The 20,339-nt window shown below is 41.0% G+C and overlaps 1 protein-coding gene across 1 annotated transcript in view; it reads left to right on the plus strand.

Annotated features, from left to right (window-relative positions):
* LOC124179507 (transmembrane protein 8B-like) overlaps positions 1 to 20,339 on the plus strand; it is a 380,831-nt gene that overhangs the window by 248,170 nt on the left and 112,322 nt on the right. The gene's annotated exons all lie outside the window — the stretch shown is intronic.

The raw sequence follows: 20,339 nt of genomic DNA on the forward strand, positions 1-20,339 counted from the left end.
ACATGATGCAATCACATGCGGTCTACACGTATTATATATGTATTGGGGTATGGCTATTAGTACTTGTCAATTTGAAGTTATTGTAGAAAGTTCGTTGGATAAAAAAGAAATTGTGACTAGTTTAATTTGCTAGTTTAGTTCTTCTTACGACCTTGTATTATTATTTACTTTTTCTACCTTTTTATTATTGACTTAAATGATTTATTAATTATTTAAATTGATACCCAAAAGTCTGTGTGTGAGGTGAAATTTTTTAAGTTTCCAAAAAGTTGATTTTTCGAATGAGGGTGCGATGCCAATTTGCCGGTAACTTGAGAGCGAACATCAAATGTTCGTTCTTCAAATTTTGTGTTTATCTGGCGGCTAATAACGAGTTATTGACTGCCCGAGAGTATTATTTTTCTAAAGTAGTCAATCGTAGTGTAGTGATTTCGTTAGTGTTTGTATCATAATTTGTTATTGAAATGAGTGGAATTCAATATCAGTCACGCAAAGGAATGAGAGACGGTAAAAATAAAGTCTCTAAAAAAACTATTCAAGGCTGCAATGTTCAAAATCGATATACGCTAGAGCGTCGAGCGTCAGCACGGCGTCAAACAAATTGAAGGTATCGAAAAAAACTTATGACGTTGATTACTATAGTACTTTTGACTATCGCATACTGAGCTTTTCAATAGTTTGCTCCGCATTATCTGCTGTTTTAGTGTGCCACAAATCAGTAAAATTTACTGAAGAAAGTATACAAGGCTTAGGCTTCAAAATTTTTGCAAATTGTGATGATTTTACTCCTGTATACATAAACAGCTGTCAATAAATTAATAACAGGGCTTATAAAATAAACAGACGAACAATTTTTCTAATGCGTTTGTTGGGCATTGGTATACATATTTGGGATAAAAACAATTTTGCGCAATCGTGGATTTACCATCACCAGTATTTCAAAACAAGCTACGATGAAATTATCAAAACTACTTGCAAGGCGTCTGAATCTGTGTGTCCTTTCTTGATGAAAAATGCTGCTGCGAACGCAAAGAGAGTGTCTGTTAAGAAAGGTCAAAACAACGGGGTCACTCAGTTGATAGGTTCTGGCGCAAAAGAGGATTTTCATCACTTTTTGAGATTGTTTCTCTTATAGGGTGGTACACTGAAAAAGTGGTTGATGTTTTGGTTAAAAGTGAATCCTGTAAAGCATGCATGATCCGGAAAAGTGTGAAAGATTTTGGCGAGGTCAACTTGACTTGCCTCTTCATAGAGTTTTAAGAACCTAGTCGAGCTCAATCTGGCTTTAAATACGCGCGCCGAACAGCCATGACAGGCAAGGATTCGCGTAGCTGAGCTGTTGACACGCCGCGCCGATCTGTGTCCACGGCGCGGCAGCAGGGCAGTCTTCGTCCTACAGTATAGTAGTGAAAATCACGTGCTCAGTGCAAAAGAAAGAAAGTGGAAAGAAGCGTAGAGTGTGAGAGTGGGGAAGTTTGGAGGACCAAAGATTAAAATAATAAACAAGGTACGGTGACAATTTACATTCTGTGTGATTTCATCCAAGTCCACCCCGATCCTCTTCCAAAGAAATTTGCTCAACTTCAATTGCCGGAAGTCTTGAACGATCATCATGCCCCAGTGCCAATATATACCGCGAGCTATCCGGTCACGTGGCCAAGGTAAGGTGGTAAAATAGAAAATAATGTTCCTGGTGCCGAATAATACGAGTATACGTAATGATAATTCTTAGAATTTAGTGAGGTAGATAGGCACCCATTTATCCGAATTACGATCTCGTGTTTTGCTGTCGCGTTTTTGCCAATTCGTGTTGCAAGATACAGCTACGTATATTCAATTCTAGAAATTCCATGAAACATTTTACGTAGCGAATCATGAGGAGTCGGCTGTAAAGTCGGCAGTTGCCAGTGGATTCGAGATGTTTCTTCGTGTAAGTGAAAAAAATTGCGTTACTGATCTCAATTATGTGGGGGATGGTGGCGGTATAGGACCTTTAAAGCTGTTGTTGAGAAAAATCCAAGTATAAATAAAAAAAGAGTGTACTGATCAAGTTCAGAAAAGAATAGCACTCTGCTCCGAAATGTAGCGAAGAATAAAAAATTGAAAGGCAGAGGTAAATTAATAGGCAAGATGATTGATGAACTGACTATTTAGTACGGATTGGCTATACGTAGAAACTGTTATTATAATGAAGATAAAAAAAGCTATTTGCACTACGCTTTATCATAAAATTCCAAGTAATGAGAAGCCTCAACACCATCTATGCCTAGAGGGCCCAAGATCATGGTGTGCTTGGCAAGTGCGAAAGGCAATCGGAGGAGAGAAAATTAATTACGAGGATGATCCAGCAATGCCGAATGAAGCTTTTGAAGCAGGAAACGCAGCCAATTTACGAAGTTTACTCAGAACTCGAACGAAAGTTTTATACTGATGATATAGTCAATGGCTTCAAAACCTGTTTCCAGTGGCAAAACTGTCATCCATATTGCTGTGGGCCTTACAGTCATTCATTTCAATGATAATTATAAGGGAATAATATAAGTCATGAGTCAACTTGGTACAACAATTGGATTTGACTGTTGTAACTTTTACTATGAAGCTGACGCCACGCGTATTGCGCAATCTGAGCGCTCCCTCACTGAAGAGTCAAGAGAAGCCCGTAGAGAAACTATTTCATCAAGAGAGGATGAGGAACAGAAAAATGTCTATTCGGAAGGCCAATTGATATGGCCCAGACATTGCAGATTAAGGATGTACTGGTTATATATTCTCAACCAAAAATGCGTCTCGTCAACAATATTGAATACTGGGTGAAAAAATTATTATTTGTAAAGGCTGTTTTTACGAAACTATTTGTTCAGTGCCCTGGAAACTTCTTGATTGTAATGTACAACGTTTTTACGGGAACGTATCCAAAATTCGCGATTTTTCCTCCATTTTTCAAAATTTAAAAATTCAAGATGATGAGAAAATTCTTTAGAAATTTGTGTGTATTCAGAAAAATTAACGAATTCGTGAAAAAAAAAACATTTTCTAAAAATTTGTTGAGCAACGTTTCATTTAAATAATTTATTAATACCTTTCGGACATTATTCTTATTCAAATTTGATTTTTTTATCGTCTTTCTGATTGTTGATGTTTTTCTGATTTTTATCTTACCATAAAGTATTCAATACTGTCGATTAGATTCACTTTTGGTTGAGAATGTGTAGTCAGTACATCCTAAAAAGTAAACAATAAATTTCCTTAACATTTTAGTACTCAAAACTTCAAAACTGTCTTTCCCAAAACTATGTTTTTCAAGGTGGGCGACCAACTAGCACCTTGAATTGTTGACTGATCGACTCCAACTGAAGCTTCACAATGACATTTCTTAATGAAGTACGTGGGATATTTTTTTCGATTCTTCGAAATTTAACGATTTTAGGATTGATTTATGACCGATATTTTTCATAAGAAAAAAACTTTTCCTTTCAAAACGAACGCGGTTTCTGTGAAAATTAATATTTCTGAAATCCTACACACTTCGCTAGATTTTGGCATCTTCCTTTAAAATGATTTTCTCCCGTGGAGATGATTGAAGAAAAAAAAGTCTTCTCTCGTCAGCCACTCCAGCGCTATTTTGTTTTGAAATGTTTGAAAAAAAATTCTTGTAATTTAAGACTTATATTAACATGTCTGAAAAACAGAATTACAAAATATTAATTTTTTTCTTAAAAAATATTGGAGAAAGTGACCCTTGATTTCGTCTAAGCAATGTCTATTACCCCTTGATGGTGTTACGCCCCGACGTACTGCCTTGGCGTACCTTTTTCAAAATTCCATTTCATTTCATTTCTTTAATTATTTCATTACAATCTCATATTCTAATAAGGTCACGTACAGTCCTCGGCATCCGCTGACATTGTATCTTATTTGCTGACACCAGGAATTGCGCTATAAAATTACTGACCTAGTAACAGCGGCGCTCAGCCCGGGAATATCTCTCTTTTTAAGTCAAAATTATCATCAATAATTAGGATAAACCACTACCTTTGGAACCACCAAATTAAAATAGATTATTTGTTAAGATGTGTGGATGAATGCGTGAGAATTATCTTAAGATACCTTCTGTTAACATCTTGTACGTATAAGTTACGAAATTGAGAATCGTCGGAACACCGTCGAATGGCGCGAACTAACGCTGACCGTGTAGATTTGGACACCGGGAGGTCGCCCCCGCACTTAATTGGCTAATTACTGTTGCAACTTGTTGCAACTGCAGATTTTTCCCTATTAATACCCTCTGGCCCAAGCAGCCATGTCTTACGTCTGTCAAGTCGCGAAGTGCGTGGACGTAAACCCGGATTAGCCCTCTCGAGCAATAGTAGCGTTCGGAAAATCTTAGTTGTGACCGGCCTAAAGTCTCGCGCTAATTCGTCAAATTCGAGCATTCAGTTATTCTATTAGCTGCAAGAGACTCACTTTCTTCTACGTTTACATCTTTTCTGTGAATAGACATTTTTATGATATTCCATTTTCCATAATTAAATTGAGTTCGGCCCTGATTCAATCGAATCAGGTAATCTTAAATATAATTCCAAATCTAAAAGACTAAGTGACCGACGTTCAACACCGTTCGATTGATCAACTCTTCCAAACTTGAGGTGAGGCCCCTGGTCCAGCATTCTACCGACGCAGACCGACACGATCCGACGGCTCTCAATCTCGTCGACCGATTCACCTAAAGCTAAGTCAATCCGAGTGTTAATCTTCGAAATTAAACGAACTCTTGTTTCACCTTTATAATCAAAATCTACTTCAGTAATTTTCATTCAAAATCAAGTCTAGAATTGGTGGCTAGCTTCACTACCCCTAATTAAATCGTACTTATTGTTTCCAAGAATTAACGAATAAGACTTAACCATAATATATATATATATATATATTGATTCAAGATAATCTAAAAAGAGAGATACAATCCAATAATCACGACCAGCTAGTTAACCATCGTTCAGAGAAGATGTTCCTGGTACCAAATAATAATATCCTTTAGAATATTATAACACACGATTTGTATGAACTTGAACACTTTATAAATTGTTATTTTCGGCTCATATATCATCATCACCATTGATTGTTACCAGACATTTCAATAACCAAATAGAAACAGAATATACTTCATCTTTTACCAGTTAAATCATATTAAACATTTATTTTGAACGACCTTCTTCCCACTTTCTTTATTATAAAATTGCCTCAACAATTTAAATAAACCTCACAGACCTGTACAGGACTGTAGCAACACGATCCTACAAATTACCGGCTATCGAAAGGTAGGTCTTCTCTTAGTTTTAATAATTATTCATTGTCGTTACGTGGGAGCTTGATTATTCAATTAATCATTAACTACCACCGCTCAGTACACCCTCACCCCCACGTAACAATGGTCAGTCCAATTCCGATAGGTCTATTGAATGAAAATGGGTAGACAAATTGAATAAAAAGCAATTATCAATATTGGGACTTCACTCAGAAAAAAAGATACCCAGATATCTGTCTCCGATTCTAATAAAACTTAACAAACGCGCAAATAGGATAAGTGCTGGATTTAGCACAACTGGCGCCCCGGGCCAAGATTACATGGTGCCTCTTTTCAAGAGAGAGGACGAATTAGCAGCTTTCTACTCGACCCATTCAAGCGGATATAAAATACTGAACCCGTATGAGAATTTTCGAGACTTTCCTTTAGATTTAACCAGAGCTAACGACATGGATGTGGAAAGTTTTGGTAACTACTTTTTTACATTTTTTTTTCAAATTTTTGCTTTTTTTAATTTTTGTTTTTTTTCCTGATGTGCATTATTCTTCTTTTTTCATATATTTGCTTTTTTCGATTTAATCCTTTTTTTGGCCACAGAACGTAGGTTTGTTAGGTTTCAGCCTGTAATCGCAGCTGCATCTTTTCCGCGCCACTAATTACCGACGTGCAATCACCGTAACAGCGTCTTACATGGTTTACCATAAGTTCTTAGATCTATATCAACCCTGCAGTTACCATCATACTGTACAGCATGACTACATTTATAATTCTCATGCATCATGCCATCAGTTAACAAGCAAAACCAACTCGCAGCTACGCAATTCTAAGCAGCGTACATATATTTGAACGGCATGTATTTTCACATTACCTTGTATACAGGATACTGAATGTCATATTCGAAATGATGAACTCCGGCAACACATTTTAGACAATAATTTGAAAAGGTTCATATGCATACCAAACACGGAGAACGTGAGACAAGAAATTTGTAAGCATTCCTCAACATCCTCCACTCATAGAATGTGAATAGACAAAACGTCCTGTCAGCACCCAGAGATTGGCCCTCATAGACCAATTGTCTTGCGTTAACTTACCTTGAAACCTAGCTTACAAACGAAGAGCTCCCCCTACTGTAGATTTCCATTTTACATAAACGTATGAATATAGGAGAATATGAATAATAAATTTTCTCGGGAACTTGGACAGAATTGATCAGATTCAATTTATCAAAATTTGCAACGTTTCGTTGGTTTTATTTATTTTCCAACTTCATCAGGCAAGTTTTGAGGTTAAATCGTCGTTTAACGTTTAACGACGATTTAACCTCAAAACTTGCCTGATGAAGTTGGAAAATAAATAAAACCAACGAAACGTTGCAAATTTTGATAAATTGAATCTGATCAATTCTGTCCAAGTTCCCGAGAAAATTTATTATTCATTACATTTAACATGGATGAGAACCAAGATTTGGATAGGAGAATATGATCTGAATTTAAGTCGGTAATATAACAAGGTAATGAATGGAAAGACAAAACACATAAATAGTAATGAATACGTATGTTGAATTCGGAAATGAATTAAAGAAATTGAATATAAAGAAAAAGTCAAACTTTTAATTAGTGATTCGATTGAATATCAATTCTTTATCTCTTATGAGTCATGAGTACATTATCAGGATATTTATTTGATTATTTTTCGGTTAGCGATACCTACCGGGAATATTCTGTTAAAGAAAAATTAAATCGAAACCGAATTTGCCACGCGAAGGTTTTGAAACGTATGTACGAGAGACGGCGTGAGGGAGCCGGAAGCGGAAGCGGCCATGTGTAAAGCTAGAATAGTCTAGAAGTCTCTAGAAGGTTCGAGAAACCGAGGGAGGAGTTATACAGGGTGTCCCTAAATTGCCTCCCACGGACTAGCCAGCATGATACCTCGTTAAAATCTAACCGAGAATTTCTTTTCCGGAAGCTCGTCCGACGCATAGTTTTTGAATTATAAGCGATAGCGTTAGGCCAATCAGAGTGCACCATTTCATCTAGATTTGCCGCCACGGAAATTGCTGTTTTGTTCGTCTGGGTGAATTATCATTATTCGTTTACGAATTAAATATCGGCACCTCCCCTCTCTCACTGCTGTACCCCTTTTCGGGCGCTGACCTCGGTATTGTTGCCGCGGCACACGCTGCCGGCCGCACATCCATGGGCGCACACTTGTGTGTGTAAACAGAAGCGCATCCTCAAGCATAAGGGGTACAGCAGCGAGAGAGGGGAGGTGCCGATATTTAATTCGTAAACGAATAATAATAATTCACCCAGGCGAACAAAACAGCAATTTCCGTGGCGGCAAATCCAGATGAAATGGTGCATTCTGATTGGCCTAGCGCTATCGCTTATAATTCAAAAACTATGCGTCGGACGAGCTTCCGGAAAAGAAATTCTCGGTTGGATTTCAACGAGGTATCATGCTGGCTAGTCCGTGGAAGGCAATTTAGGGACACCCTGTATATATATGCGCGAAACGAGCGAGGAGGAGAGAGTGAGATGTGAGAGTGATAAGCGAGCGTTTGAAACGAGAGTCGCGAGAGCAATCGATTATTGCGGGAAAAAGAAAGTCAGGGTTCGGCGGAAGTCCATGGCCGTGGACCCTGCATGGATTGGATGTCGCGTGGGTAAATCGCGAATATCCCAACGAGAATCAAGTATTTTACGCCCAGCGTTAATGTAATTTATATTTATATCATTGTAAAGTCAAACCCTTACCCTAGCCAACTCCGAAAGTAAACCCCTCTAAATAAAATAGATATATATTGTGACCGACAATTATTTTCGTTACTATCGTGGCCCCACTTTGGGCGCCATTTTGTAACACGATAAAATTTCTCGCGAGGGTTGAACGAACAAATGAGATAATTGGTCACCCTACGGCGCAGTCACTAACCTGAATAATTAGACATAGAAAGAGATACGATAAAAGAAAGATATGATTGTTGGGCGCCAGACGCACATGCGTCAAAGAGAATAGATATTTAGAGAAAAAGATAAGGTAAGGGTGAAGGTAATAGGTAATAGGTAAAGGTAAGGTCAGGTTCTACGACGGTTTTGCACAGCTTGCTCAGTATAGACAAGATAATGGTAGAGGGGAGGGGTCGAATCCAATAGACAAAATAAGAAACAGGTAAAGCAGAAATAGTATCGAATACATTGATTAAGAAGCGATAAATTTAATAACCAGCAAGTAGCTGAAGAGATTGAGATACAATTACGATAAATGCGATAATTAACAATATGTACAGCCAGAGGAAAGTTAAGCGAGAGATTTAACAAATAACGGAACGTTTTCCGAATAAGCGGGAAATATGCGTAAGCTCGCGATACTATGATTCAAGGTAATGATTAATACGGTTTTATAATGAATATGCAGAACAGAAAAGATATACGGTACTTAAATTAAGCATTAAGCAGGTAAACCATAAAATATGCTAAGCGATTATAAAACACATGCGAGATACAAAAATTGTAATAGTTATCACATTACCAGAATTATCAGAAATATGCAAAGACAGGGACTTATGAATTACAAGATAAATTCAAGGCAACAGGTCAAGTAGAAAATTATTATAAAATATAGGTACTAACAGATAATGCGTAGTCTCTAGTTTGCGGTAAGCGCGAGAAGAAAGAAAGATAATACGCGGTACGATAAAAGATAATTCAAGATAAGGCAAATAATATTCAAGAAAGTTAATATGCAACATACGACAAACCAAAGAGACTACGGACAACTACGATCAGCGATATTAGGGACGAAAATAATGAAAAAGATGTTATGCGATACGGCACAATACTCCAATGTCAAATGAACGACGAGCGGGACCACGCAGCGATGTAAGATCGCTCACGCGGTACACTCACTAAGATACGATAATCAACGGTAATAGGTAAAGAGCCAGATATGAACTAATCAGAGAAAATATAGCGAAATATCAATGCTTAATAGCTAAGATAAAAATTGATCATTTAACAGAACGCGCTGCTATACAGCGATATTAGACATTTAGATATTCTAGAAGAGAAAGATAAGGAAATAAAGCAATAGTCACTAACAATGCGTAAGTAATAGTTAACCAGTCGCGAGGCTACTTGCAATAAGAAAGAGAAAGGGACAAGATAAGAGATAAGAGAGAATAAGGTACGAGCTCAGGTCGCTCAAGCAGACCAACTGCAAGATAAAGAGAAAGGGTACGAGCCCAATTGGCTCAAGCAGACCAACTGCCCGATAAAGGGAAAGAGTACGAGCCCAATTGGTTCAAGCAGACCAACTGCAAGATAAAGAGAAAGAGAGATAAAGGTAAAGGTACGATATATTGCAAGTACTCTCGTGGCTTCACAAAATAGAAAAGGAACCTCACTTACGTAAAAGAAGATCTAACAGGTGCTAGAGAATGCGATACGATAGCGTTACGGCGACTTGCGTAGCGATAACAAGAACACGTTTGCAATCAACGAAAACTGAAGGTAGAGTTAACAAAAAAAAAGCACGTCTGCTATTAGCGATAACTGAACGTAGTGTTAATAAAAGGAAAGCACGTCTTTATTTTTCGAGAACTGATCGTAGAGCTTAACAAAAGCACGTCTTTATTATTCGAGAACTGATCGTAGAGTGTCGAGACGAGCGATGATCCTGATCCTCGTCGCGCTGCTGTCACGTGATTTTTCCTCAAATTTGCGGTATTCTAATTGGTCAGCAGGTCGCGTAGGTCTGGTCTACGGATAGGCGGCGATAATCCCTCGCCGCTAGTTTTTCTTCTTCTGCGACGACAGGTATCGAGGCATCGGGACGTCGGAAGGTGGACGGAGATGTTTTCCCTCAGCTGTGCGGTATCGTTGGTGAGAGGGGAGGTCGTACTGCTCATATGTTGCGATATTGAGGTGTGCGGCAATATTACGTCACCGGTCCTTTGGACTTGCAACCGACTGTAACTCATTCCTTGCTTTACTGGTACTCCCCGTTGTAGCTATTTCGTCGGCGCTGCATCCCGGCCCTTGCTCATTGAAGCCCTTATGCCGGAACGATCTGGTGGTGATGGCCCTCAACCCGGATCCCCACACTATATTCACCAGATCCACGTGGTCAGCATAGTCTAGCCTATTCCACGCCGCAGTCTTTCGATAGGACGGTTCGTGAAGAGAAAACCGTCCTCTATTTGATAGGCAACGACTTAGTAGGTGTTAGGGTCGGTTCAGCTCCAGGCTGACAAGTATCGTCGACGGGAGGCTTTGTTGTGTTTTTGACGCACAGCCCTGTACGCCGCCTGACGATTCATCCGAGCGGTAGAAGCATTCATTCGTGGTTCGGCTCCTGGCCGATAAGTCTTAAATAGTCGTAGGTACTGTTTGTGCATCACGCACGACCCTGTTCGACAACTAGATAGGCATCCATCGGGAGTGGTTTCAGCGGTATTCGTTCGTCTGTAGTCGGTGGTGGTCGATGTTGAGCTGGTACGTGACCCCTGTCAGGCAGTGTTCTGGTTTCTTGACGCAAAGGTCTCGTAGATGGTTCTCGCAGAGCATTACAGAATTAGAAAATAAAATAAAATTAGCATAATAAAGAGAATTCAACTTAAAGATAATTAGTCGTTCATTTTTGGAGTATTGGCCTCAGACGCGCTTTAGTTATTATTAGCGATATTTGTACCTAGGGGAATGCGATAATTAAACAAAGTGACGGGGTACGAAACACCACGTCACAATATATATATATACATTGTTTCACGAGCAAAAAAAAAAAAAGTCTCGAGTGTGTAAGAATTATTTCCTTTAAAATATCAGAAGTGGAATACTTATCTTTTAACCCTTCAAAAAAGTAAAACTCTGAAAGTGGGGATAGTGCGCGCCAAAAAGAAAACGATAACGGTATATATATGTATATATTTGCATGTGCTATATATATGCATACGTGTTTTAGTAAAATATAGATATACGACGCGTATAAAAAAAAAGTGAATCGCGCGTGCGCCGAGTGCAAGAGTCGTGTGAATGGTGGACGAGCGAGAATTTGAAAATTTTGTGTAGCGGGAGGGCCAAGAAATGATGCTGGGACGATCATTTGGACGGGGCTACGCAGGACAACGTGCATCATCGAGAGAAAATGTCACCCCGGGTAGAAATGAGCAACATGGCGTCGAAGCGAGATCGTTGGCACATGTCGTCTTGGAAAATAATCAAAATGGCGAACAGGCGGGACGAGATCCCTTCTTGCCAGCAACATTGACGAGCCAGCGTCAAGGAGCGGGACGACCACCGCTCGGGTCAAATGAGTCCCATGGAAGCAGCGAACAGTCGGTAAATCGAGATCCCCCGAGAGGACAATCGTCGGTAACGGAGCAACCGGTAGTGCCAGCACTGGTCAACGCACTGCGTACTATATTATCGACCGAAAGTCACGAGGCAGTTGCGCAATTGGTAGCGGGACTGCTGGTAACTCAGCAACAACAGTCACAACCGGTACAGCAGGTCGCGAGCTCAATACCCAGTTATCATGTGATCCCTGATTTGTCGAAGAATATCGAGGATTTCACTGGTGAGGACGATGGTCTCAGTGCACGAGAATGGATAGACAACTTGGAGTCGATGCAACGACCGCATTAATGGCCCGACGGATACCTGTTAACAGCAGTACGAATGCATCTTAAGGCAGGTGCGCGAGATTGGGCACGAGCGCGAGTGAGAGAACTTCAGATTTGGGACGATTTCCGCAAAGCTTTCTCTGAAACGTTTATTGTGCGCGAAGATAAATCATCGAAGTGGGTACGCATGGAAGCGCGTCGCCAAGAACGGAACGAGTCGTTAACTAGCTATTTTCATTCAAAAGCAAAATTGTGCGCGCCCCTCGGACTGACGTTCCGAGATGAGAAACTGGAAATACTCAGTGGGTTGTGGTCGCGTGAATTGTTTAATTTAGTGATGCCAGCGTATCAAGGGACGCAAGACGAATTGCTACACGATATTTTGTATTATGACAAAACGCTAACAAAACAAAAAGGATTTCATCGTAAGAATCGCGATCCGGTAACGTCGAGACAACGAAATCAGCGGAGCACTAGTGAACCGAATCGAGCGCGAGAGAACAGAGCGACAAGTGACACGCGGAATACAAACCCATCGAAAAACGAAAGGTCGAGTAGTGAACGTGTGTGTTTCAATTGTAAAAAGACGGGGCATTTGATGAGAGAATGTCCGGAGGAACGGCGAGGGCCGACGTGTTACAGGTGTAATAAAAGAGGTCACATTAGTCGATTTTGTCGCAGCGGAGAAGGAAATAATAGTAACAGCGATAACGTAGTGAATAGTGAGAATCGGACAGTTCAAACGATCGGCGATAAAAGTGACAGTACAGCGGAAAAGTATTTGAAAATGGCAATAGTGAACGGACGCGAAGTACCAGCATTCATAGATACAGGTAGTGCGGAGTGTACTATTCGGGCAACACGGGCATTGCAAGAACGGTTCGATATTTTACCGGTAAGAAGTAATTTGAAGCCGTTTGGTCCTGGAGCCGGAGTTCATCGTGGAAAGCCTCGGTAAAATCGTCGCAACGATTGTTATCGACGGAGTTGAAGTAAACGACACGACGATGAATGTAGTGCCGGATAATACACAAGCCGTGGATGTGTTGATCGGTCGTAATCATACCAAGTCGCCGGGTGTCGCGTTTAATAAAAGTGGCAACAAGTTTACTGTGTATCGAAAACACGAATTGCCTATCGACTGTGAACCGTCAACGTTTACGAGGTTAGCGACGGTTGAGAACATTGTGCTACCGCCAAATTCAATTTCGTTAATTAACGTCGTGGATTGTGCAGAAAATTATTCTGTGCCAGTGTCAAATTGGGGAATTGGTGAACGAAAAATTCCAAAAGGACGTGTGACAGTAAACGGTGAAATATCGAATGTTCAGTTTGTGGAACGACCATCGCGAGACATCGAAGAAATTTCCGTGGAAGAGATCAACATCGGAGAAGACCAACCGGAAGCTGTGCGTCGACAAGTGAAAGAGTTACTCAATGAATTTAGAGATTGTGTGTCGACTGGATTGCATGATTTAGGGTGTGCGAAAGAAGTTTTTATGGACATTAAGGTCAAAGAAAACGCGTTGTCAGTACAGTGTAAACCGTATCGAGCTACGATCCGTGAGCGAGAGGAAATTCGTGAGTTTGTGAGCGAGTGGAAGAAAGCAGGTATTGTAACAGAAACCGAATCGTCTTATGCTAGCCCAGTATTATCAGTTAAAAAGAAAACGGGCGAATCGAGACTGTGTGTAGATTTTCGAAAATTAAATTCCATCACAGAAAGAGTTCATTTTTCACTGTCTAATATTGATGATGATTTCGCACAAATTCGAAATAGTTCGGTATTTATTGTACTAGATTTGGCCCATGGTTATTTGCAAATACCATTGACAGAAAACGCGAGGGAGAAAACGGCAATAATAACACCAGAAGAGACTGTAGAATTTACCCGTATGATTTTTGGTTTAATGAATGGCCCGCCTATTTCAGCAAGGCAATGCACAAAGCTCTTAGTCCATTACGGGACGAAGTAGCGTTATTTTATTTGGATGATATTCTGATACCGGGAAACAGCTGGGGAGATTTGATATCGAAATACGACTGGTGTTAGAAGCGTTGAGAAAATCGGGTTTCACGATTAAATTGTCGAAATGTCGTTTTTTGTATCCGAAAGTCGCGTATTTGGGGCACGAAATATCAGCCGGAGGAATTGAACCGGGTCAACACAAGGTTCTAGCGATTAAAGAATTTCCAGTACCAAAGAATGTACATGAAGTGCGTCGTTACTTAGGTTTGACGAGCTACTTCCGAAAATTTGTACCTCGTTTTGCAGTTTGCGGCACCGTTGACGAATCTCTTGAAAAGTGATGTACGATTTGAATGGAAAGAGTCTCAGCAACGAGCGTTTGAAGTATTAAAAACCAATTTAACTGAACAACCGATTTTGCAAACGTACGACCCGAAGGCAGAAACAGAATTGCATGCGGACGCGAGCTCAGCGGGTTTAGCAGGAATGTTAATGCAGAAAGACAACACCGGTAAATTACGTTTGGTCTATACAATGAGCCGAAGAACGAGTGAGACAGAGAGTCGTTACCACAGTTCGAAATTAGGATTGTTAGCCATAGTTGGGGCAGTTACACGTTTGAGAACAATGTTGGCGAATATTGCATTTACGGCATTCACGGATTGTCAGGCCTTATGTCATTTGAGTATTCATAAAACGTTGAATCCCCAAATTATTCGTTGGAACGATTTGTTGAGCGAGTACGACTATCGTATTATCCATCGACCTGGTGAAAAGTTAGCACATGTGGATGCGTTGAGTAGAGCGCCAGTCGAATCACCCGAGATGTTAAAACGAGTGAACGTATTGTCAGTGAGTACCGAAGAAGATACAGTATTATTGTACCAAAGTATCGATGAAAGTTTGAAGTTAAAGAAAGAAATTTTGTCTAAAGCGTTAGCAAAAAGAACACGTTACGAAAAAGGATGTGTGGATGGTTATGAGTTGCATAACGGAATTTTGTACAAGTGAAAAGGAGAGAAATTGTTGTATGTTGTGTCAAGAAGTATGAGGAAACGTATTGTTGTACGATTTCACGATATGAAGAGTCACCCTGGTGTCGAGCGAACGGTGTCAAGAATTTTGGAGCAGAGCGTACGTGAAGCGTCACATTCGAGCATGTTTACAGTGTATAGTCGCGAAGTCAAAACCTGGTCGATAAGAAGGCGAACTACATCCCATTCCCCCCGGAAACCGACCATTCACGGTAATACACATGGATCATTTGGGCCCGTTTGTCATGAGTTTCCGAGGAAACAAGTATGTGTTCGTGATTGTGGATAATTTAACAAAATTTTCGTGTATTAGGGCAGTCAAAGACACAAAGACAGTAACGGTGATACGAATTTTGGAAGAGTTTGTACGGGAGTATGGTGCTCCGATGAAAATTGTCAGCGACCGAGGAACGTGTTTCACCTCGAATACATTCGAAGAATTTTGTCGTCAGCATGGTGTTAGACACACTTTGAACTCGCCGAGACATCCGGAAGCAAACGGGCAAGTGGAACGTTTGAATGCCACACTTGTACCTGCGACTCGTGGTAATCTGGAAGAAGATGAAGGACGAACTTGGGACAAAAACATACGAAAGATTCAAAGTGATATAAACGAGATGAAAAATGCTACGACCGGTAAGAGCCTCTTTGAACTCGTTTATGGTTATGTACCGCGTCGAGACGAAGGAGAAGTTCGGAAATGTTCGTACGAGGAAGGTGAAATGTATCGAGATCCAACCGAATTGCAAGAAGAAGCGCGACAGAGCATTCGCGTCGCCCAGGAAAAGATAAAGTGTCGTCACAATAAATCACGAATTAAAAGTACAGAGTTCAACGAAGGTAGCATCGTGTACATGAAAACGGCACCAAATGCTACAAGCGAATCGACAAAACTCCAGCCGAAATACCGTGGTCCGTTGGTTATTGTGAAAAAGTGGCCTGGAGATACGTATCATGTGACAGATTTAAACGACAGTGCACAGGGAAAACGTTATGCGTCAACAGCGCACGCTAGTCAACTGAAGTTGTGGAAACCGTCGAACGAAGAGTCCAGCGGTGAAAGCGACGACGAGGAAGAAACATCGCCGAGCGAAGAAGTGGAACCGACGAAAGCGAAACCACCTGATAAATCAGCTGAAATCGACCGAGACAAAGTGATGAGTGTGAGTGCGCGACCGAAACGTGCAAAACGTGTTCCGTCTCACTTACGAGACTACGAAATGTAAATGTAAACTAAGAGTGTGCGTGATGAAATGTGAGAGCGTAGTATTTGATATTGGCGTTGTGTGAGAATGTATGAGCGTGAAGCTCGAGGACGAGCAAACTGTCGGATGGCCGAATGTTGAAGAAAAATTGAATCGAAATCGAATTTGCCGTGCGAAGGTTGTGAAACGTATGTACGAGAGACGGCGTGAGGGAGCCGGAAGCGGAAGCGGCCATGTGTAAAGCTAGAATAGTCTAGAAGTCTCCAGAAGGTTCGAGAAACCGAGGGAGGAGCTATATATATATGCGCGAAACAAGCGAGGAGGAGAGAGTGAGATGTGAGAGTGATAAGCGAGCGTTTGGAACGAGAGTCGCGAGAGCAATCGATTATTGCGGGAAAAATAAAATCAGGGTTCGGCGGAAGTCCATGGCCGTGGACCCTGCATGGATTGGGTGTCGCGTGGGTAAATCGCGAATATCCCAACGAGAATCAAGTATTGTACGCTTAGCGTTAATATAATTTATATTTATATCATTGTAAAGTCAAGCCCTTATCCTAGCCAACTCCGAAAGTAAACCCCTCTAAATGAAATAGATATATATTGTGACGTGGATTTTTCTGCACCTCGGTCACTCGGAGAAAATGACCGAGAACTTACCGCGTGCACAATAATTTGACGTCCAAGATGTCCCCTGAACCTGCAATAAGACCGCGAAATTTGTTGGGCGCCTGGCGTGGTCAACACGCCTCGAAATCGGTAATACGATATACCGCGACCATATGCTCGGTAGCTCAGTACCGCGGAGAGGGGAGGGGTAATTTTTGGGTAGAGAGAGATACGCCACACGTACGTTGACAAGTTATTTCACAAAGCCGCAAGAAAGTTGAACAATATATTTCAAAATAGCGATAATACAAAAAAAATTAAAAATAATAACAATACTGCGGAAGCTTGTCCTCGCGATCCCAAACGCAAGCGCTTAGCTTACAAAAAAAAAGAACGAGCAAACAAAATAATCAATCAAGAAGAAAAAAAAAGAGAAAACAAAATATGAAGGGATCCCGAAGACCTCTACGGCCTACGTGCGCTAGTCACTATACTACTCGTGACCGCTAATTTACACACTAAAAGAAACCAAAAGCAAAATCGGACGCGACGCGCTGCTCGCGATCGTCCTCTACAAAACGGCGCTAATCGCCACCTTAATACTAACTGATTATGCCAAAAAAAAAAAACTAAACTGAGGCGAGGCTCGTCGCGGCACCCACGACCCTCCTCTAGGAACGCATATTTTTATTGGCGCGCACCCGAGCTTTACTTTCTCTGCGACGGCGGGACGCAGTCGCGAATTCGAATGCTCCCCGTGAGACTGCTCGCGACCTACACGAGAACGGAGGGTGTATCGGACGAAGTAAAATGACCCCGTGTAACGGATTTCGGTTACACTCAAACTCGAGGCAATAATGTCTCGGCTCAACCCGTGACTCGACTCGATTTCCTGGATCCCCCGAAATTGACGCTACTCCCTTACGCGCAACTCAGGCTACGGTCACCAAGCAAATGTATCGGCTAAAGAATCTCGAGTACAGTTGCTAACGCCAATCCTCACTGGCTATCCGTCCTCGGCAAGCCTTTACTAATGATCTCTCGAGATTCTCTCGCAAGAAGGTTAACAGCGCTTACCGCTCCACATCCAAGAAACGAAGGACCCGACTCCCTCGTGCTTCACGCTCGCCATTATTCCTCGCAACGATTACTTTCTTTTTTTTAAAAACTCGAACACGAATCTACCTCGCAACACCCGTTCACCTTAGTTGGTCGCCAGAACTCGAGTGATCTCGGATGGTCGCAACCAGTGCTGCCAGAAGGCGGGTAAAAAGTACCCCTTCCCTAGCAGCTTGCGCGCATCTCACACAACGTCAACGGTGCACGTCGGTGTGTCGGGATGGCGACGGAAGCCGAACGATGCCGAGTCAGCTGACAAATCGAGGGGAAATGTTCCCCTACCAAGCAATGAAGAGAGCGCACACACACAACACAGCTAAGGGAAGGGGTACTTTTTACCCGCTTTCTGGCAGCACTGGTCGCAACGCTGATCTCGTCACGCTAATTTTTCGTGACGTCATCATGACGAGATCTCGCGGGAAGGACACCGAGGCTGCGGCGCGCCGGCCGCCAGCGGGAATCGCGTCCGCCTTGGATTCCCGCGCTGCAGGGATCTGCGTTGCCTCCCCCTCCGCAGCCTCGGTGTCCTTCCCGCGAGATCTCCGTGGTTTCGCCTTGCCTCGAAAGATGTTCGGCGTCGGAGTTGGTCGCTGGAGGGTAGCCGGTGCACTCAAAAAAAAAAATAAAAAGAACAAAAGCCTGAAATATCTTGGTCGCAATGCGCTATTTCGTCCCTGTCGAAGCTCGGGTGCGTGACTCCAGTTCTGGCGCTCTCTAGGATTATTTCGCGACTCGATTTTCTAAACCCCGATTCCGGGATCTCGCCCAGGGTTCAGGGAGTCTCTTGCAACGGGCAGGCCTAGCCGAACTGCCACGTTACAATATATATATATATATATATATATATATATATATGTAAGCTTGTGCGTAATCAAGCTTGGCTGCGTCGCTTATTGACACGCGTGTGAGAGTCAGTATGTAACAAGACTCCGAGCTGTTAGCATCAATGTCATTATATTGATGTATACAAGGGTTTGCTATCGGCAATTGTATAGATTCAGGTTAGCTATAAGATTATTAGTAAATGGTAATATCTCTGTATTTCACTAACTTGTACATATTTTTAATATTACAGTTGTTAACTGCATCTTACATGTGTGGATTATCACCCTAATCTTCATTCCTACCTAACAATATAATTATTGGCTTACATATATATATATATTGTATCACGAGCAAAAAAAAAAGTCTCGAGTGTGTAAGAATTATTTCCTTTAAAAATTCGGTACAAGTTGCATTACGTAATACCAGATTAATACGGTAATTCAACCGTTCATATTAATTAAGGTTAAAAATATATATTTTCACATTCATTTATCACACACACGTTAAAATACGCCGAAATATAAGTTACTTTTGTCACAAATTACGTAATCGGTAACTAAATTCGGTAGATCAGGGAAAAACACATATCGAAATATTAGCTCGTCTTTTATGACATCGGTAATAGTTGAACAGTTGAAAATAAATCAGAAACATCTCATCCCTTTGTTCCAAATATAGTGGCAGTTTTACCATTTGATACACTAGTTGTTGGCCTTCCGATGCATCAGATGATTTTTGATATCGCTCTCGAAGATTCGGGATGAAGACAACCATGTTGTTTCATGTCATGCACGTGGCGGTTCAGCGATGCCACAGATTGTAAAATTTACAATTAAGTCGACTGCATGACTTTGGGCTTACCATTCGATGACACGTTATTATCAACTGGGGAATGATTACGGTAAAATTAATATTTCAAGTGCGGGAAATGAGGTTAAAAAAAATAGAAAGATTACGTGACGTTACGAGGAATGGGTGATCGGTAGGTTTGGCATCTTTCCGTAGAGTGTCTTCGCTTCCGCCTTTCACCGGGATCGTGGTGGCTATGAGGTAATGAGGTAATGAGTCAAATTCACAATTTATATCACCGACCTCATATCGTGTTATGGCGCGCACTATCAGAGTCAGGTTTTATCGTCACATATTATAGTATTGGTGATCGGTCAATTAAGAAAACGTAATTTTAGTTAACGTTTCGACCCGGATATGGGCCCTCCTCAGAACGATTTATTTAAAAACTGTCAAAAAAAACAAACAAAAGGAAAATAGGACTTAATCAAATAAAATTGGTACGAATAGTAATCGGACACAAATATTGCAGATGTAACATTCTCAGAGACAATAAACATTGTTGATAGTAAGACCTTATGAATAATTGTGATAAGGATATTTTTTGGTGTTATTTACCTTTTAAGTTGAGTAAATGTAAAAAGATGTAGTTGATTTCACCATTACAATTGGCGGGAACAATGTTCTTTTTAGTGACGGTAGACAATGTCACTCTTCCAGTAGTTTTTATTTTTTTGTAGGAGTTAAAGGTTGGTAGTCATTTATTTAAAAAAAATTTTTAGAACTATGTTTTTTCACAGTCAATATGTCATAGTGTTGAAAGGTTATTAAAGAAGGTCAATTAGCAATGAAATCAATTCACAGG

Source organism: Neodiprion fabricii, chromosome 4, assembly GCF_021155785.1.
Source record: "Neodiprion fabricii isolate iyNeoFabr1 chromosome 4, iyNeoFabr1.1, whole genome shotgun sequence".
In the NCBI taxonomy this organism is placed as follows: Eukaryota; Metazoa; Arthropoda; class Insecta; order Hymenoptera; family Diprionidae; genus Neodiprion; species Neodiprion fabricii.